Raw genomic sequence first — 8102 nt, 5'->3', positions numbered from 1 at the left:
TACACACGAGAAAATGGAAGCATGTACGCATATGGCCTCCACTTTAGCATCCTATGTAACATCATATAAGACTTTGTGTTAGCTGGGAAACGTCCAATAATAAACGTATTGTGGTAGGCCAGGCAACCACCAGATGGCGGTATGTAGTAAGTAAACATCAAACAGGAGGAGAAACGATGGGAGCGCCGCCAATGGTCAATCGACCTGCTATAGAGTATTTCAATCAATCGTTGAAAAGGTAGTCAATGGAGAGTAAGTAGAGTGTGACGTCTGTTTCTTTGTGGCTTAACCTTGTAGGTGATCAACAAACTTGAGAGTGCATACCGCGCAATCCCACAATTCGTTTCCAAGCCCATAACAACAACATCGGACAACAAGGATTTACGGACAACCAATAGCCCATAGAGCAGGACTACTTTTACAGCCGGTAGTTCCACACCGTCGCGTAATCTAGCGAAGTTCGTCGGCATTATCCTACAACAATCCATCGAGGGCCATTATAATAGAAAGGAACAGACAATCAGACGTATCGCTTGGAGCAATTAAAAGCATCGTCACAAAAGTATAATCGCCCAATGCTAATTATGCGGTGTTTCGCCAACCCACTGAGTAGATGGCGGTAGTGAGCAAACGTCAAACAGGAGCAAAAACGATGCGAGCGCCATGAGCGAGAGATTTGCGAACTACAGAATATTTGAAATGTGTGTTAAAAAGGGAAACGATGGGAAGTAGGTAGCGTAAGACGTCTGTTTGTCTGCGATAAAGGATTCCTTTGCATTCTGCAACTTCGTCACCAGTGTGCAGCTGCCAGAGAATCATGTTCTGATCACACTCGACGTCATCGCACTATTAACATCGATTTCAAAACACCTGGTTATCGTCAACAGGAAGAAGTAGGACAAAATCGAGGCGCACACCAGAATCAACCAAAGCCTGTTCGTCGAGATCGTGGAGGTCTGTATTGATTCCAGTTACTTCGTGTACAACAGCAAGTACTACAAACAAAAGTTTGGCACAGCTATGGGAAACCCTCTTTCGCTGATAGTAGTGGACCTAGTAATGGAAAGCCTGGCGGAAGCCAGGAAAGCTAGATTTTGAACTCCCTTTTCTCCGAAAATATGTCGACGACCTCATCACTGCCATCCCCTGGAAAAACTATAGTAGGTGTTAGGCACGTTCAACAGCTATGACCTCCTCATTCAGTTCACACACGAGCTGGAAGTCGACGACAACCGTCTATCGAACACCATACCTGTATGGATATGCTGTTAATACGGAACCAAGACCAGAAAATCACCACAGAATGGTACTCCAAACCCATCGCCAGTAGCAGATTCTTAGATTTCCATTCATATCACCCGATGCAGGTGAAGCTGAACATGGCCATAAACTTCATTGACAGAGTCAACCGACTGGCCACTGGTCTGACAGAGAACGAGCATTTTGAGGTCATGGATACCCAGTTGAAGTTAAATCAATACCCAGCCAATTTACGTCACCGACTGGAAGCTAGAATGAACGAGCGATGTCATCAAAGTCATTCAGATGATGCAGATTAGGAAGAGTTAGAATATACCTACCGATCGCTAGCATACATACCGGAAATATCGAACAAAATCGACAAGCTGCTGAAAAAGGACTACACAAACATAAAATTTGCCACAAACTCTTCAGCAACATCTAAGATCCAACACCCCCCGGACAATAGATAAACATAATCTACAATAGACTTATCCACCGAAGAACCAAATTCATCGCGGTCCGAGAACTTTGACATTAGCGCGGGGCCATTCCCAATCAGAATCGTTCAATTCTGATTGGAAATCGTTCAATTCTGATTGGGAATGACCCCGCTCTAATGTCAAAATTCTCGGACTGCGATGAATTCAGTTCATCGGTGGATAAGTCCATATTCCATGCAAAGGCTGTACACATGCTATGGACTTATCCACCGATGAACCAGATTCATCGCGGTCCGGGAATTTTGACACTAGAGCGGGTCCATTCCTAATCAGAATAGTTCAATTCTGATTGGAAACAGCCCCGCTCTAGTGTCAAAATTCTCGGACCGCGATGAATTCGATTCATCGGTGGATAAGTCCATACACGAGTGCACCGATGAACTGAGTTCATCGCGGTCCGAGAATTTTTACACTAGAACGGGGCCGCTTCCAATCAGAAGTGAACGATTTCCAATCAGAATTGAAGCGAATTGAAGCGAACTGTACCGAGCTAAAGACACACGAAAGTTCTACGAGAAGCTGAACCGCTAGCGCAGAGGCTTTGTGCCACAAGCCGACATGTGCCGAGATAATCACGGAAATATTCTCACGAGCGAGCGTGAGGTGGTCGAGAGGTGGCGGCAGCATTGCGATGAGCACCTCAATGGCGACGATGCAAGTACCGAAGGTGGCGTGGTAACAGATCTAGGAGTATGTGCACAGGACGAAAGACTTCCGGCCCCTGACCTCCAAGTGATTGAGGAGGAGGCTGGCCGGTTGAAAAACAACAAAGCCGCTGGAGCAGATCAACTACCAAGCGAGCTTCTGAAATAGGGTGGAGAAGCACTGGTGAGAGCACTACACTGGGTCATTACAAAGATTTGGGAGGAGGAAGTATTACCGGAGGAATGGATGGAAGGTATCGTGTGTCCCATCTACAAAAAGGGCGACAAGTTGGATTGCGGGAACTATCGCGCGATCACACTACTGAGCGCTGCCTACAAGATACTCTCTCAAATTTTATGCCGCCGTCTATCACCGATTGCAAGAAAGTTCGTGGGGAAATATCAGGCTGGATTTATGAGTGAACGCGCTACAACGGACCAGATGTTCGCCATCCGCCAGGTGTTGCAGAAATGCCGCGAATACAACGTGCCCACACACCACTTATTTATCGATTTCAAATCGGCGTATGATACAATCGATCGAGAACAGTTATTGCAGATTATGCACGAATACGGATACCCGGATAAACTGATACGATTGATCAAGGCGACGATGGATCGAGTGATGTGCGTAGTTCGAGTATCAGGGACACTCTCGAGTCCCTTCGAATCTCGCAGAGGGTTACGGCAAGGTGTTGGTCTTTCGTGCTTGTTGTTCAACATTGCTTTAGAGGGTGTAATTAGGAGAGCGGGGATAAACACGAGTGGAACGATTTTCACGAAGTCCGTTCAGCTGCTTGATTTCGCCGATGATATTGATATTATTGCTCGTAAATTTGAGACGGGCTTGGTGGTCTAGTGGCTACCGCTTCTGATTCGTATGCAGAAGGTCATGGGTTCAATCCCTGGCCCGTCCCTTTTCATCCTACTTTGTATCTTTCTATCCACTTCCTCTCACTCTCTCTCTCTTCTCTACAACTCATGTATATTCATATGTTCATAGCCATCGCTAGAACCAGAAACGAATTGGAAAAAAGTCGTTTCCCTCCCTTCCAATTTCCACTCACAGCACAGTGTATATAACGCCTACAAGTTATGCAACCAAAGCGTGCTGTGCCGCTTGACCTTATTCACCTCATTCACCACACAATCTATACACTATAAAAATAACCCCTATCCATGGATCGCATCACCGACCCAACGGTGACTCCCAGATCTCCCATCCTTTCCGACTAACAAATACCCCAGTCCGTGCTGGGTGTGGGGATGCAGAGGTGATCTCGGTCTTTAGTAGCATCAACCAGCACACTCTAACATTCCTTTCCCTTCCCAACTGACTATAAGGACGTGGCCGGCGCCGGTATTGATCCAAAATGTATGAGCTGCTAGAATTGCACTTTGAGAATAAGTGGAGTGTCCCAGCCCTTATTCATTTGGATCTCAGTGCAATTGGTACCAGCTCAGATCAATAACGGAGTAGCAACCATTGACATGTATAGTCAGATTTGATCGTTGATGATCGTTGATCGTTTGATCGATATTGCTCGTAAATTTGAGACGATGACGGAAACGTACATCCGACTTGAAGAATTCGTGTACTTGGGCTCACTGGTGACCGCCGACAACGACACCAGCAGAGAAATTCAGATACTACTCAGAGCTTACTTTGGACTCCGCAGAACTGTACGATCGAACAAAGTTCGCCGTCACATGAAGCTAGGTATCTACAAAACGTTGATTAGACCGGTAATCCTCTATGGGCACGAAGCATGGACCCTACGTGCAGAGGACCAACGCGCCCTTTCGAACGGAAGGTGTTGCGTACCAACTACGGCGGAGTGCAGATGGAAGACGGGACTTGGAGAAGGCGAATGAACCACGAGCTGCATCAGCTGCTGAGAGAACCAACCATCGTCCATACGGCGAAAATCGGGAGGCTACGGTGGACGGGTCACGTCATTAGGATGTCGGATAGCAACCCGACTAAAATGATTCTCGAGAGTCATCCAAGCGGCACAAGAAGACGTGGTGGGTCGACCAAGCGGAGGACGATCTGCGGACCCTATGCAGAGTGCGGAACTGGAGACAAACAGCCGTGGACTGATTGGAGTGGACTATGTACAGCAGAGGCCACCAGGCCTTAGACTGATCGGTAAGGTAAGTAAGCTTGAGCTTGATTGACCGCTCGAAGATGCTACGCCAGTATCGCCCGAACAGCTATACTCACACCAACGAGATATTATTTGCTAGAGACTAGGCAGGCGGCTTCAGCAGAGTGGCCAGCGAACCGGTAAAACCGGGAGAACCGGGAAAAAGCCGGGAATTCGGAATCACCGGGAAAAAACCGGGAAATATTCGGGAATTCAGATTGCCACCGGGAAAATTTTGCATTTCCAGGAATAATTGCATACTGCTCTATTATTTCTAATTATTAATCACTTTTTTATCATCCATGAAAATAATCTGTAATGCCAAGCTTGTTGCTGGTTTAACAGAAGTTGCAATATTTCGATATATTTTATTGAAAATACGACTTGCGTTATATTTAGATGTTGAGAATTTTAAAATCATAATATCGGTTGCTGAAGTCGATCTGTTAAGTCATTAAGTCAAAGTTATAACTGTTTTTATTCTTAGTTTTCAGCAAATCAAGAAGAAACAATGATTTATAATTCCTGCTCAATAATGTACACTCAGAAAAAAATACATATTAAATATAACAGTTCTGCACTTAAATTAAGACCAGTTGCTTCTTCACTTAAAAACTATGTGCAGCGCTATTGAATCTTTTTCGATTCAATCATGATAGAACTTATGTGCGACGCTTTTGGTTTTCAATCGTTTAGAATATGAGTTACAATGGAACAAATAATAAACGCATTTCCACGTGGGAGTGGCTTCAAAATGTAAATAAATGCAAAATTTGAAAATTTTTCAATGGAGCTTATTGTATTTCACGAGAAAACTACCAGACACTAAACACTAGAGCTATTATAAACGGAAAGGCTGAAGTGATCCCGTCGTGGACGCCACCGTTCCCGAGACCGTTCCTTCAGCACTTGGGAGAACCACCGGATGCTGGTGTCGGCACGACGACTGTTTCGCTGCAGAAGTTCGTCATTTTTGTCGCTACAAAATCTATTGATTCCGATGCTGCAATATAGGATTTAACTGAATGTTAACCCTTAACATGTTGTAAAGAAAGAATTATGTACTTACATTCGAAAATATTTGACTGATTGATTTCAACAGCACGTTTTCGTGCAAAACAGTCGTCTCCTGTGCGCGCCATTGGGGTTTCTTGTTGTTTGGCTTGCTTTTAAGTTTTATATACGACCAGTTACTTTTTATGCTGTTACACTTGGAACATATTCTAGTAATAATATAAATCATATGTCTTACTTATAGATTCCATTACTTGCACATAAACGGATGATTCTCTCTCGCCAGCAATCTATGTGGTTAGCGCACACAGAATTTATCAGTCGATTAATTTGAGTGTAAAGAGTTTCAGTAAACTTTAGTAAAGGGCAATCTTCCTCTGAATTAGTCTTGTATCGATGTCACCAAAATACAATAATGCTACAAAAACTAACAAGGGCACTCACATGTTTCTTTTCACTTGTCTACATCAAATTGAAATTGTGGGAAAGGTATTTTAACAACAGCAACAAGGAATTCATGAAAGACAGACTAAATGGAGTAAATAGGACGTTGTCGTTGGCTAAATTTTAACAACAGTTATGTACAAATAAACTGAAACCTAGAATCAGTATTTTTACTTGGCCAAACGTAATTCTAAGCAGTTTTTTTGGCAAGTGTTACTAAAACAAATAATGTTATTATATGGAACATGAGAGACGAACACAAAACAATAAAGCCTATAGGCTTTCTGAAAAAAAATGTAAAATTGTTAAAAGGAATTAACGATTGCTCAAAGGAATTCAGCAATAAGGCCAGTTTCGTGTTCAAAAGGAATTTAGACCAATTCTTGGAATAAAAATTTCACAGTGACAGCCATTTGAATTGTCATTCCTTCGCAACTGCGTACTGCGAAGAAAAACGGTTTCTTGGGCGATTCATGCAAGAATTTCTGTAATATAATTGCTTTCCATCAAAAGTTTGAATATTTTTCAAAGAAGCCTGTGTGCCAAAAATGGCTGAATCTGAACATCTTCAAAATTTTAACACAAGTATCAGTCATACTGTATCAATTCTAGTGGAAATGATGTTTTGACGTTCAAACTAAAAATGAGAAGAAATGTGAAAGTACTTTACAGTTGCAAAAATGTACATGTACAGTTTTTACAGAAACCTACGTTTCATTGGCATTGCAAAAAAATGTCATCAAGAATTAAAATTCTTAAGAGATTATTTCTGAATTTTACCCAAAAGAATCTCGTGAAGTTCACCCAGGAGTTTAATTGAAAATTCAAACATATGTTAGTTCTGAAATTTACCCTGGAACAGCTCCTGAACCGATAGGGATTATTTTATTCAACACAAGTAAACAAACAAGTAAAACCGGGAAAAAATTGAAAATTTCGGGAAAAAACCGGGAGAAAACCGGGAAATCAAAATCTGAAATTCACTGGCCACCCTGCTTCAGTGTGTTGGTGATTTTTTTTATTTTGTGGTGATTATGGCGCCTGCCACGTCAGCTTGCAGGTCAATGTGTGAGGAAGGGGAAGGAATTGTTGATTGTAATCGTTTGAATCCACAGCAGACCGAATGTACCTCTGCGTCTGCACAAATTTTTGCGGATGTCGAAGTGTTGGTGAGATATGGTTGGCAAAGGGTTCACACATTGGTGCGTGGATGCCAGGCGTAAGGTGAAAGATTAGTGTGTTTAGTACTCTGGAGATAATGCGGCACAGTTCGCAGATACAAAGTACAAAGTAGGAGAAAAGGGACTGACCAGGGATTGTACCCAGGACCTTCTGTATACGAATCAGCCACTAGTCCACCAAACCCTTCTGTTTACTATTCAATGTCAGCAATGTCGTCAAAAATGTTCACGAATCACAAAGAGACATGGTGAGGATAAAATTTTTAAAGGGTTCTGATCTGAATGCTTTTCAAGGTACCAAAAACCAAAACCAGAATTACCCAATTTGGGAAGTCACTGCACCTTCAAATGTGCACCATTTTCTCACCCTCGCACCGTTTTGAAACCGATTTCCCCAAATGGACTGCGGCGGCGATGTTTTGTTGTGTCTGACCCGGCTGCGGAAACGTGATGCATTTGGTTTTGTTTCCAACATTTGTTCGTTGGACTACATATAGCTGGGGCTCTTTAAACGGTGCGATGGCGCGACGACCGCGCCGTCGATGTCGATATCCGTGATGCAAACTATATGTAGGGGAAGACGGGGTAAGACGGCCACCCTAAGCCATAAAAATCATAACCTAACACTGACAATGAATTACACTAGTTTCAACACAGCATATCATTTTTCGAAGTGTTGGGCATGCAGGAAAATTATTTTTCGATTTGTTCTGTTGAAACGTTTATAATTTTGAGCTATTTGAAAATTTGATTAAAAAGCACTTTATTTTTTGACGACGGGGTAAGACGGCCCACCAGCGGGGTAAGAAGGACCATCACTATTTTTTAAAATAATAGTGATTAGAAATGTTTGAATTCCATACGTTGAAATAAGATATGACTCCTTCAAGTCCCTCACATGGAAAATTGGTTAACATAATTGCCCGG

The sequence above is a fragment of the Aedes albopictus genome, chromosome 3 (genome assembly GCF_035046485.1).
Source record: "Aedes albopictus strain Foshan chromosome 3, AalbF5, whole genome shotgun sequence".
Lineage (NCBI taxonomy): Eukaryota > Metazoa > Arthropoda > Insecta > Diptera > Culicidae > Aedes > Aedes albopictus.
This window is presented reverse-complemented; position numbering follows the sequence as displayed.